The sequence below is a fragment of the Marmota flaviventris genome, chromosome 4 (genome assembly GCF_047511675.1).
Source record: "Marmota flaviventris isolate mMarFla1 chromosome 4, mMarFla1.hap1, whole genome shotgun sequence".
In the NCBI taxonomy this organism is placed as follows: domain Eukaryota; kingdom Metazoa; phylum Chordata; class Mammalia; order Rodentia; family Sciuridae; genus Marmota; species Marmota flaviventris.
Window position 1 is genome coordinate 5,558,357 of NC_092501.1, and position 18,672 is coordinate 5,577,028.

Sequence of the window (18,672 nt, forward strand, 5' to 3'; positions counted from 1 at the left end):
AGCTCCCTGCATTCACATTGATCATCAATTCAAATTCAGCACTACAGAGCTTTGAGGACCCTCTTTCAATACTCTCTGTCATGTGTGTACCTCCTCTTTCTTTCCTTTTCTCCTTTTTCCCATTGTTTTTGCAGAGCTGGGGATAGAACCCAGGGCCTCACAATGCAAGTGCTGACCACTGAGCCACCCCCCAAGCCCTGCCTGTCTTTCTCAAGAGGAAAAGAGCCTGGACCACAGAAGAGCTCAGGGACTCGGGCTGATGAAGACGATGTGGCCCATGATCACACCCACTGGACCGTGCTCTCAGGATCACAGCACCAGTACTGCCGGGAACATACTCAGGTTGTTTGGGAGCGTGTGCCCTCCATTCTCTCTCCATTTGAAATGAGAGTCATCTAATTGGGGTGTGGTGGGCATCGCATCTGTGCTCCCAGCTGCCCCGGAGGCTGAGGGCCTGGCCAACACAGGGAGACTCTGCCTCAAAATAAAAAATAGTAAGGGCTGGGGGAGTAGCCCAGGGCCGAGAGCCTGCCACCACGTGTGAGGCCCTGGGTCCCAGGCCCAGTTCCACACACACACACACACACACACACACACACACACCCGCTGTCCCTGTGTGTGCCGGCAGAGCATACCTCATTCTCCCCACGTGGTAAGGTTTAGATGTGAGGTGTCCCCAGAAGCTCGTGTGTGTTATGTAGGGTGACTGTAGGCAGGAAGGCTGTGGCTGAAGGACGGGGACGGGCGGCGGGGGGGCCTCTGGGGTGCATATTTTGTCCATGTTGAGCAGAGCACGCTCTCTCTCTCTCTCTCTCTCTCTCTCTCTCTCCTCCCTGGCTGCACTGTTCCCAGCTGATCCTCCACCCCACAACTCTGCCATGATGTTCTGCCTCACTGCACCCCAAGGAGTAGAGCTGGCTGTCTAGGGAGGGAGACCTCTGAAACCGGGAGCCCCCAAATGAACTTTTCCTCCTGTCCTTGTCACAGCAGGGGAGACGCTGCCTTCAACACCACGGCCTCTCCCTCAGGCGGCTTGCTTTGTCTTGCTTCCGTGTATAATGACATGTTTCACGATCACCAAACCTTGTGCTGATGACTCTCGTCATTTGGGGGTCTGGGCTCATTCCCTGTTAGGTTCCTCAGGGAGAGCTTGTGGGAACACGACTCTTGCAGGTCACAGTAATCCCCGTGCGTATCTGGAAGCCAGTTTTGCTGGATATAAAACCCACGGAGCACCCCTCCTTCCTGTGAGACTCTGAAGTGGGAGGTCCGTTTTGAAGATTGTCTAATTTTTTTTCCTTTGTAAGTTCTGTGCTCTTTTTCCCCCTTTTCGATTCCCGAAGTTTTCGTATGTCTTTATTTTACTTTTTCGGTGGTGTGGGGATCGGACCCAGGGCCCTGTGCATGGGAGGCCAGCACTCTACCAACGGAGCTACACGCCCAGCCCCTTGCTTTATTTTCTGACCTCCGTGATTTTCTGGACTCCGCCTTGCCTTGGCCATTCTGAGTCGGTGGTCTCAGAAGTGCAGTATTCTCTTTCAATAACTGGTTTCAGATCTCGTTTGTTTATTTCAGGAAATTTTTCTTGATTTATGTTTTTAATATTTGTTTTCTTCTTTTGGTTGTCTTCTTAAGGGACTCCTCTTGTCTTCATGTTTAATCATCTTGGCCCATCTTCAATATTTGCTTTATTTTCTCAAAAATCTTTTAATTATTTTGAATTTAAAATCATTTTTTTTTTTGTTTTTTAATCTACTATTTCTTTTCAGGCATGATTTTTTGTTTGTTCACCTTGTGTTCCTTCCAGCTTAGTCTGTGCTTGTGATACAAACTTTTGCCTTCTAATTCTTTTATGAGTAGTCATCTCATTTTTTAGTTTTCCCCCAAATGGGATTTAGCCCTTGTGTTGTATCATTTTAGCTCATTTATAAAAGGTATGTTAATGTTAGTCTGCTTTGTGGTCACCTCTTTGTGGTGTTTTGGTTGCCTGTAGATGGGTTTATTCTCTCCCTTACTCTTTTTCTTATTTGTGGTCATTTTATGTGGGATTGGTCCTTCTATTGTTCGTTTTTAAGTGAAATTTGTTCTCCAGAACTTTCCAATTAAGCAGTGATCAAGAACACTTTTCTTCCTCCAGAAGAAAAAAAAAATCAATCAACAATCAATCAATAGATCAATAGACAGGGTGCCTTGCTTTCTGAGCACCCGGGGCCTTTCCCCATCCTCAGTGTGGCCTGCATCCTCCTCTCGTTATATCTACTGTCCATTCTGATTCCCTTTTCTGAGTTTCTCCTCTGTGCAGGGTCTGTCTCTGAACTGAGCTCTCTGGAAGGGTGTTTGGAGAAGTCACAGAGCTTGGGCTGTGCCAGCCCCTGTGGTCCTCCCTCTGTCACCAGCAATTGGAGGGACAAGCCCTTGGACTTCCCTGGCTGTCCCAGGACTCTGCCTTTGTTAGCTTCTGAGGACCCAGCCCTTTGTGACTGCACTCTGGGTAGAGGTAGCAGAAGCCAGGAGATTTCTTTCTTTTTTTCTTTTTTCTTTTTTTTTTTTTTTTCAGTTACATGATTTTTTTTTATTAATAGATCCCATTTTTATTTGCCCCTTTTTTTTCTTTTTTTTCCACATTTTTTATTGGTGCCCTAGAATTGTAGCTGTTGATGTGCTTTGTTGTTCCATATTCATGTGGGCACACCATGTGACAATAACGTGACCAGGTCAGAACATTTCACTGCCGGTGGCTACTTCAGCAGGTGGAGGAGCACAGAATGCATTCTAGATGCTCACGGATATACGCCAACAGTGTTTGGCAACTGAGCTTTCCCCCAAAATTAATGGTGTATAATATGGTTGAATGAATATTTTAGATAAATAGCAAGTTGACAGTCTCTGTAATTATGTTATGAGCTGAAAGGAGTGATAAGTGTTTGTTTGAGTTTTACATATTAATTTAGAAAATTTTGACTTGATTGTAATTAATAATTATTAGTTTTCATTCATATTGATAATAAATATTTAATTCAAAGATATGAATGGAGCAAAAGGGTAAAATTTTGAATCTTAGTTAGGTCTGTTAATCTCTGTATTAAGATAGAAATGAAGTGAAAATTCTTTTTTTTTTAAATCATCATTCTTTTGTAGGGACTCATTCAGGTTTAAAAATTAATCTTTCAAATGAACTGAAAATTCATATTTTGTGACAGGTAGGGAAAATCAAGTTATGAATCATTTCTGTTCCACACCGAATGCAAATGTTATGGGGAGAGGAACATGCTTTTCATGGACTATTATTTTTGTTCTTGGGGTTGAATTATTTGGGCAGGCTGCAGTGTTACCTGAGCCTGGGGCCTGCACCGAGGTCCTGGGAGGCCCCCTCCTCCTGGGAACACAGGAGGGCCAGGGGTCAGACCACCGGCCTTCTCAGCCACTCAGCCAGCTGCAGATGGTGGCGGGTGGGCTGAGGGTCCCCGCAGCAGGCTGGGCTGCTCCCTCCGCGGCCGTGGGTGCTCCCCTGTGGGAGGCTTTCTCCGGCATCTTGAAGCAAGCCTGGGTGCACATGGGCACCGTGAGGGCCATCTTGAGCCCACGGGGAGGGGCCTGGCGCACCGTGAGGTCAGGGGAGGGAAGGTGAGGCCCCCTCCAGGGCTGAGGGAAGGGGTTGGGGGGAAGCACCTTGCCAGAGGAGAACACCGAGGGGCATGAAGCTGAGAAGACGGGCAGGCGCTGTGTGGGCAGTGACGAGACCAGTGGCAGAGGGCGAAGGCCAGGGTGGCCTGTGTGTCCTGCAGAAGGCCTTGGCTGGGGCCCCTGTCCACGTGGAGCCAGTGCCAGGGTGGGTGGGTCTGTGGCTGGGAACGGAGGCAGAGCTGCAGAGGGAGGGCCTCCCAGAGGCTGGGGCGGGCGAGGCCAGGCTCACCTGCGGACCTGCGGACAGGATGCAGGCCTGGCCCAGGGCAGCAAGGCAGGACGTCCGGCATCGAGGCTCACAGGTGCAGGGGACAGGCAGGCGCTCGGCCCTGACCTGCCTCCTTAAGTCCTTGGATCCTCCTCTGGATGCAGTGACCTTGAGGGAGAAGGAGAAGCCGGTGACTTGAAGCCCACGTGGATCATACAAAGCTTTAGGATGGTGAAGTCAGCAGTCGAAGGGGGAAGTCCACAGCTAGACTGTGCGCAGAGCGGGCCAGAAGAAACCCCCTGTTTCTGGGGGTAAAGCCCTTATTTTTTCATTTGATCGGCTCGCTGTGTCCTTCACACTCACAGAGAGACCGTCCCCCGTTGAACAGAACAGCACTGGTTGTGACTTGGCACAGCTCTGGGCCACTCTGACCTCTGGGTTGTTGTTACCTGATCACAAACCTTCTTGGGTTGGTGCTTTTGTTTGTTTGTTTGTTCAAATTGAAGACCTACACTTCCGAATTCAAATTGGTTTTCTTACCGAAATATAATTCTGACATATAATTATAGAAAAATGACTGATCAAAATCCACATCTTGATGAAAGGAAACTTGGGCAGTTGGTCCATGGCACAATTGTGAAGCTGTCACTCATCAGGTGGCCTTGAAAGGCCCCGGCAGGAGCGGGGGTGACGGTGGAAGTGAACATTTCTTTGAAGTCTGAGCCTGGTGATTTTAAATGGCCCATTTATTCGGCTGCCCTCCTTCCCAGGGTGCCGCAGTCTGGCTGGCTGTGGCTCTCAACACCAGGGTCCTGGTCACTGCTGCAGCGTACAATGTTGTAATCGCGATGATGAAGCTGATTTTGAGGAGTGATGAGAGGAGGACCTGCCCTGGACGAGACTTCTGGGCCTGACCTTGGCTCTGCAGCCACTCTTTGAAGACAGCAGAATCGTGACCTCTGGCTCTCGTAGGCCTACTTCTCAGAAACTCTCGGGGTTGCTCATTTTGAGAGAGACTTCAAGGCCTGATTCCCCTTCGCTTGGGTCAGTCCAAACACTCATTCATCTTAATTCTCAACACCTCCTGGTGACTGCCAGGCTCCCTGGCGGCTCCAGGCAGGCCCTCAACAAAAGACAAACAATAAATAAGAAATGAGAGAACAAATGGAATTGCACTAAGGACTCCCAGAGATTTAAAATGGGAAAGGGACAGGAGGTGCTGGGAAAGGACTTCGAGATGAAGTAGGAGGGGTGAGCCCGGGACACACCTAACAGGAGGACACTCTCCCTGGGTCGGAGGCATAGAGAGCTGTGTGGCTGGGGGCCATGCAGGGGCCGAGGGTGGTGATGAAGTGGTGGGTTTTGTTTTGATGCACATGAGCCTTGGTCTGGGGCGGAGAGTAGCATGATTGACAGTTACAGGAACATTCCTCCAGCTTCTTTATTGAGGGTAGACTGAAGAAGGAACAGGCTTGAACGGCCCTTGGTAGGCTGGAGATTCTGCAGCTAGCTGACCTCGCCCATGCTTGGCCAGGCTCAGTCCAGGCATAGGCCAGAGAGGGGTCCTCAACGACTCCTGGAGTTGGGGGCGGACCAGCTGATAGTGGGGATGACGGAGTGGGAGGGGACAGAGGAAGTCCAGGCTGTGGCCAAGGGAGGAAAATGAAAGGCTCCGTTTGCCCTGCTGAGTCTGAGATCATGGACGGACTCCAAGGAGCCCTGTCCACAGGCAGCTGAGTGGAGGGGACTGGAATTCCGAGGAGTCCCAGCAATAGCCGGAGCCAGGAGTCAGGATGAGGTTCCGGGGAGGTCTGTGCAGGAGGGAGGGAAGGCCCAGGCCAGCGGATGTGGGCCCTTGAGTCAGAGGGAGGACAGGAGCCGGCTGGAAGGAGCCTGGCCCCTGGGGAGGAAGTGGGAAGGGTGGGTCCTGGAGCCAGGCAGGTTTCAGCAGGAAAGAGAGTCAAGGTCACCAGGAGGCCAGGCGACACCAGGAGGGGCTCTGGGCACTGATCTGGCCTTGATAGGAGTGGCCCAGCTAGTGTGGGAGGCTGCAGGCCCCTCTGGAGTGAGGTCAGAGTGTCTGCCCAGAGGGACTTGGGCTGCAGGTGCTCTGGAGGGGAGGAGAGGGGGGGAGCCCAGGAGCCAGCCTGGGGCCCAGGGCAGGGCCCAGGTCCACAGCCCAGGGGGGCATCCTAAGCCAGGAGGAGCCCTGAGATGGAGGGTCCTGGGAGCCTGTGTCCTTGGCCGTGGTGCTTGATGGCCAGCAGCACCGGGCATTGGCCCTGGACCTCCACTGGAACGAGGCTGGCCTCTGCATGAAAGCCTTGCCGGGGAGACTGACTCGGGGATCAGCTGCCCAGAGGCCTGCATGCCTCTGACAGGGTTGCCCCAGGGCTGGAGATGGCCCCTGGAGAGATGCCCACAGGAAGTCAGGGTCACAGAGCCCCCTTTGGGCAGGGCTCTGCGGGGTCCTCTGTCCAACCCCCTGGTGTCTTTCCACGTCCTTTGACTTCAGAGGCTTCGGCTTCGGTGCTGTCTGTCAAAGAACTTGGCGCGCCCCCCTCCTCCCTGGGTCTGATTCCTGCTTATTTCTTCCTGGCCTGCCCTGACTCACGCCGTCCACTCTGAGGCTGGGGCGGCTACTTTCTGGGTTACATGTGCAAATCCTTTAAGCCATGAAGCCGGATGACTCAGCAGTGTCCCCAAAGACTGAAAGATTTAAGATGCATTTCTTTGGAACACTGTGCTATCCTCAGACAGTTATGAAGTGCATTTCCCAGACTGTGGTGGCAAAGGGGCTGAGGAGCAGGCATCAGGGCTCTGGAGTAGACAGGTGAAGGTTCCAATGTGCTGCTCCTGGCGGGGGGATGTTGAGCAAGTGGCACAACCTTTCTCACACAGAGCCCTGCATATGGTTGCAGAGGCTGCGCACTGCAGAACCCATGAGTTCCCGTTCACGGGGAAGTCTATGTGAGCAGCACCACTCGTCCGTGTGCGGCGTGCGGTTCACAGCTCTGGATCGTGTGCAGAGGCTTCCTCCTCAGTAAAGCAGGGTCGTGATCTCACACCACAGAATCTGACACTTGGCATAGGGCGTGGGCCAAGGCTGGGGCAATATCATCACTGGATGCTGGGAAGCCTGAGAGTGGCCTTTGCCCTTGGTCAGGTTTCTAGGCTAGACTGAGAAGCAAGACGACCTCCTTAAAACAGTGCGGGGACTTGGCTGGCCCTTGGTCGGACACAGCTAGGGCCCCCACCTCCGCTCGCTGTGCCCGTACGCGCTGACCAGGGGTTCTCTCGCCCGTGGAGCCTGCTCTGCACCCGTGAGAAGCACAGGGAACTGAGGTCTTTGGGGAGGACACTTAACAACGACTGGTGGGATTGGGCACAGATGCCCACCCCCCACCCCGTAGACGGCCCAGGGACACCTGCTCTGCACGGGCTCCCAGACCTGGCCGCGTGTTGCTGCGGCGGGCGGGGACCCTGGGGTGAAGCCTGTCTGTCCTGGGGGCAGCTGCTCGTGTCCTGGGGCATCCCACCTGCTGCCCACGTGGCCTCTCTGGAACCGGCCACCTGGAGGTGTGGGCCCACCCAGCTGGCTGCTGTTCCCTGGCCTTTCCTCCTGCAGGCGTCGGAGTGCTCTGGGCCCCCATGGAGACTTGGTTCCGGCATCTGGCCGTTGGCCCAGCGGTGCTGTCCCCAGCTGCCGCCCTCCCTGGTGGGGCCCAGCAGGCTTCCACGCACCAACCCGGGGCTTGCCGCTGTCCGTCATTTCTGATGGTCGCCTCCCAGGCCCCCCCTTCCTTATCTGGACATCACACCAGTCGGGAGCAGGTCACCTGCTTTCCCCTGTGTTGCTTCCCTCACAGGAGCATGGAGATAATGGACCGTACTGTGTAGTTGCTGGAGGATTAAATGAGATGGTCCATTTGAATCTGCTCGGCCCAGTGCCTGACACTGCGTAAGTGCTCGGTCAGTGTAAGTCATGGCTGTGGTTATTGTCAGCGAAGCCATTTAATTCTGCTCTTGCGTTGCGGTCTGCCTTTGGACACTTTGACGTCCTGTCCCCGCTGGAGGTTTTGAGTGCCTCCTGCTAGACCACCTCAGTACCTGACTGCAGTTGCCGCCCTCCCTGGTGGGCCCGGCTAGCACCTGTCCGTCTGGTGGCTTCTGATTTCCAGGTTTCCACTCATTTACAACCAACTCGACACCCTCCACCCAGAGCCCACTGCCTGCCCCTCTCCTTGCTCATCTTGGGGTCACGAGTGCCCCTCTCTGGGGCACTTGTCCCAGGGGCTACTCCTCTTCCCACCCCAGCGGAGGCAGATGGTGACTGTGGGGCTGGGAGGAGGGAGGGGCTGGGGAATGTGCAGGGACTTGGGTTGGACTCAGTGACTGCCTCGAGCCAGGTCCAGGACACCAGCCCTGGAGCAGCCAGCACTGCCAGGGGCTCAGGAGGAGGGGAGACTCTGGACTCCGCCCGCCGCTCCCCAGGTCCTCCCTGCCCTCCAGGCTGCCCTCGCTCCTGCACCCCAAGACGTAGGCCCACTCGCTGTCCCTGCAGCCATCCGATCCTTCACCACAGTGCTCTCTGAGCTTTGCAGACAGACACTTTATCACCACGGCGGACACCCCAACACCCCCTGGTCACATGCTGCTGCGGTATTTATGGGCGTGTGGATTGCAGGTTGCGATACGATAGGGAGGAGGGCAGTGGAGGTGGGTCAGGTGCCCACGATGCCGGGCCGGGCAGGCTCAGCTCTGCTCAGTGTCTCCGCCTTCACCTCCGTTTTTCAAGGGGAGGGTTCGCTCTGTCAAGCCAGCTCTGTATAAATGACCTGTCGGTTGTAGAGGCATCAGGTGGGTCTCCAGGGGCCTGTGGTCATACCAATGAGCAGGGGAGGCCTGACACCGACCAGCCATGTCCCACCTAGAGTCCTCATTGACAAGCCAAGACGTGTGGCGCCCGGGCCACGTACCAGGAGCTGGGCGGGGGGTTCAGGCACCAGCAAGAATCAGGCTATGCTCCATCCAGAGGCCTCCCTTGCTGGAAGGCCGCAGCAGCAGCACAGTGAGCAGGGACGTGGTGACCGCGGTCAGCGCAGCCCCAGCAGTGTGGACACTCGGGGAGCCTCGGTGGGGGGGGTCAGTGTTATTTTTAAGAGTTTTGTTAAAAAGTGGTGATAAAGCCCACGTAGGAAATGTGCCGTTAACTGCCTTAGAGTCCACGGTTGAGGGAGGGAGCCACACCCATCCTCACGGTCTCCAGGGCTTCTCCAGCGCAGAACTGCAGCTCCGTCTCCACTGACAGCGGTGCCCCCACCGGGCCTGGAAGCCTCCGTTCTCCTGTGTCTGTGAATCTGAGCACTCCAGGGACCTCACAAGAATGGGATCACACGGCACTGTCTTTGTGTGCCCGGCTCGTGTCACTCAGCGGGACGTTGAGGTTCACCCGTGACGTGGCAGGTGTCAACACTCCCTTCCTCTTTAAGGCCAAACACTGACCCTCTAAATGGACAGATGACATTTTACTTATCCATGGGTCTGTTGATGGACACGTGGGTTGTCTCTGCCTCTTGGCTACTGTGGACGCTGCTGCTGGGGACTTGGGTATAGAGGATGGCTGTTTAAAAGGTGGGTCACAAGGAAGTAGGATTTTCTTAGCAGAGCTGGGGAAAGCAGGGCTAGGGATCCTTCAGAGCACGTGCAAAGGCCCCGGGGCAATGATGACATGGTGGACTTAAGGACGGCATGGGGTTTTCTGTTGCTGGGGCTCAGGAGGTGAGGCTGCCAGCTGGGAACATGATAGGCCTGAGTGTCCCAGAGACCCCAAGCCACAAGATTCCTATGAGAAGGTTTAGTCAGATGCTGTAGCTCTCAGGAGTGGACCACTCTAACATTTCCCTGGGTCTCCATGGAGCACATCACAGTAAACACGGTGTTCAGTCCCTGCACACCTGTCTGAGGCACCCGGCTTTCTCTTGGGCTGCTTATAAGCCTGTCTGAACCCAGAGTAGGACTCAACACCAAATCCTACCGTGTGGCCAGCAAAATTGTTCTACAGCTTCTGGGGGCTCTGACACAGTTTTTCAGCCACAAAGAATTCTCAAGAATTGGGGCCTGGTGTGGTTCCAGGAACTCTAGGATCGAGGTGAGTTAACAAGCCCCCTGAATCCCAGAGCTTCACCCACTACCTGGATGATACGGGTCACTTCTGAGAGCCCTGAAGCTCCCCCAAGGTCTACGCCCTTATAAATCCCATCAGTGTTAGTGTTGGATTCGCCACTGTTGACCCCTTCCTTCTGGAGAAACAGAACTCTGCAGATCCCTGGCCTTACACAGCGCTTCACTCCTCAGGTTCCCTTGGTCCGAATCATCTGTACAGAGGGTGGTACCGTGTCCCCGCAGGTCACTGCACTTACTCACTGGGACCTTAGGAAAGAGAGCTGTGGGACAAAGGCGTTCCTGTGCCTTCAGCCTGTGGCTCAGGGTGGCTCTCCCAGTTCTCGACACTCACTGCTGCGCCCAGTGCCTCTTTCTCAGCCTCTGTGCCAGGTGACGTCTTCCTGACGCAGCCACACGGTGACCTGGACGGCGGTCAGGCCAGAACAGGAGGGCGAGAGCCCGTGCTCTGCAGCTTCCCCTCACACACCCTGGCCTGGCACAGTGGCTCACCTTAGGACACCTGGGCTTCTTGCTGGTCCCTGTCTCTTTGTGGGAGTGCCTTCCCACCTGAGGCCCCACCCCACCCTGCTGAATGCCACCTCTGAACACCCAGGAAGAGAATTCTCTCCCTCCACTTAATGAGATGCAGAGAGACTTGGCCTTAACCCTCCCCAAACATCAGTGGGCAAATTTTAGGTGGGCCGTCTGTAGCGGTCATCAGATTCTCCAGGTATCCATAGGCAGAGATGAATGTGAAGGACACTGACCTATGAAATTAAACGCAAACGCTGAAATCAGGAAAAACTAAGAAAATGAAAGGTGTGTGATTTAATCTTTTTTTTTTTTTGGGGGGGGGTCCTGGGGATTGAATTCAGGGGCACTCGACAGCTGAGCCACATCCCCAGCCTTATTTTGTGTTTTATTTAGAGACAGGGTCTCACTGAGTTGCTTAGTGCCTTGCTTTTGGTGAGGCTGGCTTTGAACTCACGGTCCTCCTGCCTCAGCCTCCTGAACTGTTGGGATTACAGGCGCGAGCTGCTGTGCCCGGCTTGTTTATTTAATCTTCGTGGAGAGGAGCTCTCTATTCCAGGAAAGAATACAAACATAAAGACAGTTCTAAGGGTGTCTTTGTAAAAAAAAAAAAATAGTTTTAATTGCTGTGTATTGAAGTAATAGGCAAGGTCAGCCCCCAAACTGATAAAAGGAACGTTTATTCTTTGATCTTGCATTCAGGTCCTGTTGCTGCTGTAACAAAGTTCCACAAAGTTTAGAGAAACACAGATTTAGTTCCTTACAGTTCTGGAAGGTGCAAGTCCCAGACGGTTCTTGCGGCCAAGATGAGGGCGGGAAGCGCCTGGTTCCTTCTAGAGCCTGTGGGGAGCACCCACCTTCCTGCCTGCTCTGGGCTCTGGGCTCCCAGGTCCCGGCTGGTTTGGAGGCTGCCCCTCCCTCCCTCCCTCCTCAGAGCCCCCCACCTCTTGCTTCTCACATCAGCCTCTCCAGCCTCCTCCTCCCTGGTCCATGGGTGAGGACCCTGTGTGTGCCTCCTCCACAGCTGCCCCAGGGCCACACAGGGAGGGACTAAGCCGTGCACTTTCTGGCCCTTCTGGAGGCTGGATTCTGAAGTCCAGGTGTTGGCAGGCCTGGCTGGGAGGAGGCGGTGGCTGCTGGCCATCCTCGGCAGCCTTGGTTTGTGGCAGCATGAATCCTGTCTCTGTGGCCGCATGGCATTGTCTGTGTGCCGAGGTCTCCTCTGCTTTCTGCGAGGATGGCAGTCACTGGGTTAGGAGCCGCCGTCACCCAGGGCACCTCACATGGTTGAACTATCTGCACAGGTGGAGATGGGGGACCTTGAGTTCAGTGTGGGGTGTGTCCCCGTGGAAAGGCCTATTGGAATCCAAGGGAAGACGTCAGGGGCCAATGTACCAAAGAGTCGGGAGCTCGGAGGAGGTGCTAGGGCTGGAAATGTCCGGTGCTCTAGGGCCCAGTGAGGTTGCCCCGGGAAGCTCTGCAGATGGAGTGAGCCCTGGGCTGCACTTAGTGGTCGGAAGGAAGGGGTGATGCGGTAAGAGATGGGGAGGAGCAGCCGTGACACTGAAATTCCGGGGAAACCGGGGACTTGCGGCATCCCGAAGGCTAAAGGAAGCTGCGTGAGGAACATGACCAGCAGCTGACCACTGAGGCAGGCCCCCAGCAGGCTGCTGTGTGACCACTGATGCCTCTGCAGGGATGCAATGCTGGTGGGAGGAGGGTCCAGCTGAAGTGGGCTCAGGGAGGAAAGAGTGGGGAGTGGTCAGTCAGATGAAGACCCTTCCCTTGGAAATTGTCCCCATCCAAATCTCCAGAGCCTGGGAATATGTCACCTGTCATGGCAAAGGGGCTGTTATCGTTTGGATCTGGGACGTCCCCAAAGGCCAGGTACTGAAGGCTTGGTCTCCAAGGCAGCAGTGCTCAGAGTGGGGCCTTTGGAAAGGGATTGGCCCATGAAGCCTGTGACCTCACGGGTGGATTAATCCATTGATCAATTCACAGCTGAAAGGACCACTGGGGTCGCCCACGTTGGCCCAAGTGTCAAGGGCTGTCTCAGAGCCAGGAAGCCCAGAGCCAGAGGGGTTGGAGCTCGAGGGACGGAGCTGGGAGCAGGGGCCATAGGAAGCTGTGGCCCATAGAAGGTGGAATGGCAGGGAAACAGGTTCCCCTCCAGCTCTGGCAGGAACACGACTCCGTCCCCTCCTTGGTTTTAGCTCAGTCAAACCCATGTGACTTGACCTCCAGAACTGTACGATGGTGAGTGTTTTCTGCTGTAAGCCACTGGGTTTGTGGTCACGTGTTATAGCCGTGGTAAGAAGCCAACATAGGGGCTGGGCTGGGGCTCAGTGGCAGAGCATTCGTCCAGCATGTGGGAGGCACTGGGTTCTCTCAGCACCGCATATAAATAAATGAATAAAATCAAGGTCATCAATAACTAAAAAACAATTAAAAAAAAGAAGCCAATATAGGAGATGAATCTGCACGGGGACAATCCAGGTCTAATTAGGAGTCGACGGTAAAGATGCAGGCGTGAAAGGTGGGGATTAGGTTCCTGAGGGCTGCCTGCGTGGGTTGGCAGGAGCCGTGGGGCTGGGCCTCCCCTGTGCTGGGGAGGTCACACAGTGACCTGTGTGTGGGCGCAGCCAGGTGCTGGAGGTTCTTGGTCAAGGGAAGAGAAGGCAGTTCTCTCCCAGTGCTTTCTGTTATCTCCATAAAATAAAGAGGGAAAGCTGTCAGACAGAGAGAGGAGGAAGCAGAGAAGTCCTAACACAGCGTTTACAGGATGGATTTAGCCATTCTGATTCCTGCAGCTCCTCCAGAAGGAACCGTCAGGTGCACAGATACCTTGTGTAAGAATCTCTCTTACAACATCGTTTAAGAGAGGTGGAGAGAGGGCGCTCAGTGAAGAACCTGTGCTGTATCCATGATGGATCATCCTGCAGCCACATAAACCATGCTTCGGAAGCCATTTAATTAAATATGAAAATGTACTAGCTTGTTAAGTGAAAGAGGTTACGAAACAAGTATGTACAGGTTGAAACCAATTTTGCAGAAAGAGTGTGTGTAAATATACACATTCAAAAAGACCATGGAGATACACCAAAATTTAAACAATAATTATCTTTGAGTGAGAGAATTACAGATATTTTAATTTATTTTCTTGTCTATTTTTTAACATAGGATAGAAATTACCTTTTTTTATATTATGAGGCCCCGATAGGCGTAGAAATATGAAAGGAAGATTGTCAAAAAGGGAAGGATTTGCAAAGTAACATTCACCAGTTGGCTGCGAAGTGGTCCATGTGTATTATTTAATGATCAGAACAACCCTGTCAGGAGGTGTCCACAGTCACACGTGGCTAACGAGGAAACCAAGACTCAAAAAGCAAACTGGGTCCGTGTCACCGGCAACAGGAGAGGCTTTGGAGTGGACATTTGTCTTATTCTATGGTCTCACATTCAACAGAGTGCCTAGTGTGTTCCACCAGCAAACACAGGGCCACCGACATAAGAGACCCTCCCTCATCCCTGCCTCAGGAACCTGCCCTGCGTGGACAAGGGAGGCCCTCAGATGTGAAGGTCTCAGCGATGGTGGACAGTGGCCAGGCCTCATTTGCCATGAAGCAGACACTCGCTTTATAGCAACAACATGACGGGAACCCACACATAAAATTAAAGATGGGCGCGGAGAAGCCATTCCTGGTCCTCTGCGTTCCGTGCGGGAATTCCTGGAATATCAGGTCCCAGTCCCTGGTACCTGTGAGGAGGAAGTTATTTGGAAATAATCAGTTGCAGATGTCATTAAGAAGAGGTCACCCTGGCTTGAGGGGCCCTACTCCAGTGAATGTTGTCTTTAGAAACACAGGGAAGTTGGAAACAGAGACAGAGGGAGGCGCAGGAGAACCCTCGTGAAGATGGAGGCAGAGGTCAGAGGGAGGCTGCCACAAGCCAAGAGCACGGAGGAATGCCAGTGACCCCCAGGAGGTAGAGGGAGCCACGGAACAGAGTCTCCGCTGCTTCCCCAAAGAAGAACCTGCTCTGCTGACACCTGGATTCCAGACTCCTGCCCCCAGGACCACAGGAGAACACAGGCCACCCCGTTTGCAGGACTGTGTCAGAGGGACCTGGGAAACCATCAGAGGGCCCAAGGGAAAGAATTAGAGTGGACTTTGAAAGGGTGAATGGGTCCTGGGAGCTTGGGCTTGCTTCTGAGGGAGATGCCTGTTGTCTTTGGAGGTCATCCACCACACGGGTACGTGCTTAGGTCACTTTGCCTGATCCCCTGCCTGAGCAGCCTGTGGATAGCACAAAGGCAGCATCCCAGTCTGGAGTCGGAGAGTGGGACCAGGGGCTCTGCCCTAGACTTCTGGTAAGGTTGCCGTCCTGCCGGGGAGGCTGCCTCACTCAACGGGGTGGAGGGATGGGCTGGGGGTCAGCGTGGCCACTGCCTGTTGCCCTAGCAGGGTGGTAGCAGTGCAATGGATTCCAGTGACAGCTGGAGAGCGGTGCCTGAGCTAATGCATCTGACCGTCACTGCAATCCCGTCCACCATGGCTGGCACAGGCCCGCGGGGGCTGTGTTCAGCGGCACCCCAGACGTGGTAGCCACCAGCCACAGGTTGCCAATGGAGTCCTTTCAAATTTAGGTCTTAGTTTTCGTAAAATAAGGTTTGCTCTTCCTGGCGTCCATTTCCAGCAACTTTGAGAACGCGTACAGGCAAGGAATCCCCACCATGACTGAGATGCAGCAAAGCGCTTTTGATCCCAAATATTCCCCCTGGCTACTCCTTTGTAGTGGACCTTCTCTCAGCTTCTGACGCCTGCATGGACTCCTCTGTTCTTTACCCCTCTGGTCTTGCTTTTGTTAAAAATTTTACATGGTTCGTCTGTTACATGAGTCACATTGTACGTGTCCAGTAGTTAGAGAATATTTCCATCACTGCAGAGAGTTCTGCATGTTCAGTGGTTCTTACGTGTGTGAGGTTGAATCCCTTCTTTGAGTACTCTTCCAGGAAAAGACTCCTAATTTGGACACGCAAAAACTCTGTGCACACTCCCAGGGCCTCCGTTGATCCTTCTAAGCCCTTCTCCAGGGGTTCAGATCCTGAATTTCATGTAATCATGAGAGGCCAAAAGCACTTTCCTCCAGCCTTGTCTTGAAGTTGCACAGCAGACTGGGGTGGTGTCCCATGAGCCTGCTGTGCCTCAGTCCAAAGGCCATGCTGACAGGCAGTTATTCATGGCACTTGCCCATGTGCTCCTGTTGCCCAGTGTTGCCTATTATTTATTTTTTTTGCCAGGGGAGGGTACTGGGGATTGAACCCAGGGGCACTCGACCACTGAGCCACACCCCAAGCCCTGTTTTGTATTTTATTTAGAGACAGGGTCTCACTGACTTACTTAGGGGTTTGCTGTTGTTGAGGCTGGCTTTGAACTGGTGATCCTCCTGCCTCAGCCTCCAGAGCCTCTGGGATTACAGGCATGAGCCACTGTGCCCGGCTGTGTTTTCTATTCTTGATTGCAGCACTGAGTTTTCAGAAAATATTATTATTGATAAATACAAAGAGGGGGCATTTTGAAGACCTAGCATTTTATCTTCTTTATTAAAATGTACTGGTAAATTAGCATCCACATATCAGAGAAAACATTTGGCCTTTGTTTTTTGGGGGGATTGGCTTCTTTTGCTCAGCATGATATTCTCCATCTCCATCCATTTACTGGCAAATGCCATAATTTCATTCTTCTTTAAAGCTGAGCAATATTCCATTGAATATATATACCACATTTTCTTTATCCATTCATCTATCAAAGGACACTTAGGTTGGTTCCATAGTTTAGCTATTGCAAATTGAACTGCTATAAATATTGATGTGGCTGTGTCCCTGTAGTATGCTGCTTTTAAGTCCTTTGGGTATAGACTGAGGAGTGGAATAGCTAGGTCAAATGGTGGTTCCATTCCAAGTTTTCTGAGGAATCTCCATACTGCTTTCTATAGTGGCTGCACCAATTTGCAGTCCCACCAGCAACGGATGAGTGTAACTTTTCCCCACACAAGCCAATCCCAAAAAACCCAAAGGCCAAATGTTTTCTCTGATATGCAGATGCTAATTCACAATAAGAGGGGGCACTAGGGGAAAATAGTTACCTTAGATTAGGTAGAGGGGAGTGATGGGAGGGGAGAGGAAGAGGGTATGGGGATAGGAAGGATAGTAGAATGAGACAGACATTATTACTTTATGTGTGTGTGTGTGTGACCTCATGACTGATGTGATTCTACAACATGTACAATAAGAAAAATGAGAAATTATATCCCTTTTATTTATGATATATCAAAGTGCATAAATGCATTCTACTGTCATGTATAACTAACTAAGACAAATTAAAAAATAAAAAAAATGTAATGGGAGTTTCAGAATAAGCTTGATGTGTCAAAAAACTAGCTTGTTCTTTAAAACAGTATTCTAGGTAATCAGGCCAAGTCCACTGTGGAAGCTGCTGCCCCTTCCTTAGGGGAAGTACTTGTGTTTACTAGGCTGTCTGACCACAGTCTCTGTTTCATGCTGGCTCCTGTTCCACACCTGGTGACCCAGAGAAGCCTTGCCCTGTCCTGCACGTGCAGAACAGGGAAGCCTGGTTTTGCTGCTGTGAACGGATGCTCCTGTCCAGGTTCCCAATTGCAATGCAGTATTCTTTCTCTGACTACATGAAAATATTTATTTACTTACCTATGCACTCCTTTCTCAGAGTAAAACGAATCACAACACATAAAGAGGCCCACATTTTCATGTCTCATCTTATACCAAGACCTGTTCTTTTGTAACCCAGATGTCCTTTGGGATCTCCAGGTCCCAGGACCTCCAGTAACAGTCCCTCAGATTCCCATCCAGGCCCCCTGGGAATCAAAAGCAGTCCTTGGTCCTGCCAGTGGGGGGCGCTTGCCTTCCAATGAGGAAATATGGCTAACCCCTGGACATCGTGCTGCAGGGCTCTGTAGACACCTCTCTACCCCACCATGACCTTCCCCTCGATCCACCCTTCAGTTTCCAGCTACAAGCTGGTTTCCTGCGGCAGAGCTTTTCTGAGTTTGCAGGTCCTGGGGAAGTCACGTGGCATTGTGTGCGGGGGCACCTTCTAAAGTCTTGCATTGGGTGCTGCTGACCCGAGACCCCGTGGACCTTCTGCAGCTCCTCCAGGTGATTCCCTGCCTCCCGCCACCTTCCCAGCGCCTCTCTTCTCCCTGTCCGTCTTCTCTTCCTCGAGGCGTGCGTGGCAGTCGCTGTCATTTTGGGATGCAGCCCAGCTCAGGCCTGTACGCCCCGTCCTGGTTCTTGCTAGGAGCTGCGTCCTTGGAGCGGTCTCCCTGCATGCTCTCTGTCCCTCAGGATTTTTTTGATCGCAAATGACAGAAACCCAACTCGGGTAGATTAAAGGGGAAAAAGCGTGTTCAGGGGCAGGGCCCGCGGGAGGGTGTCTGGAGGGAGTTCTTCCAGCAGTTTATGCTCTCGGTCTCTCCCAGGCTCTTGGCTTCCTGAGCTCACAGCTTTCTTCGGGGACCGGGCTTCGGGCAGCCGTGGACCCCAACCTGGAAGTCCTGCCGGTAAACCAAAGACCTACTCGCAACCCCAAGCCTACCCTACGGGGGGGGGGGGCAGATTCTGGGGAAAGGGCTCTGATTGGCTGGCCTTGGAGTCACGCCCACCTCTGGGCCAATCACAGTATCCGGGGGCGGTACCAGAGGCCTCCCACCTGGGCCTTGCCCTTCCCTGCAGTGAGGGCCCCGGTCTTCCAGTCCCCAGGGAGGGGAGGGGGAGCCTGTAGGGATCCAAGTCTCCAGCTGCGGGGCGGCTCCAGTTTTTGGAAAATATTATTATTGATAGATACAAAGTGGGGGCATTTAGAAGACCTAGCATTTAATCTTCTTTGTTAAAGTGTAATGGTAAATTCGCATCCGCATATCAGAGAAAACATCTGGCCTTTGGTTTGGTTTGGGAAGCTGGGCGATTCGCCCTGAAGGAGGCCAGGCCAGAGACAGTTTGCACGAGGTGTGCGCCTCTTCAATCCCCCCTTTCTACCTGCAGGAAGAGG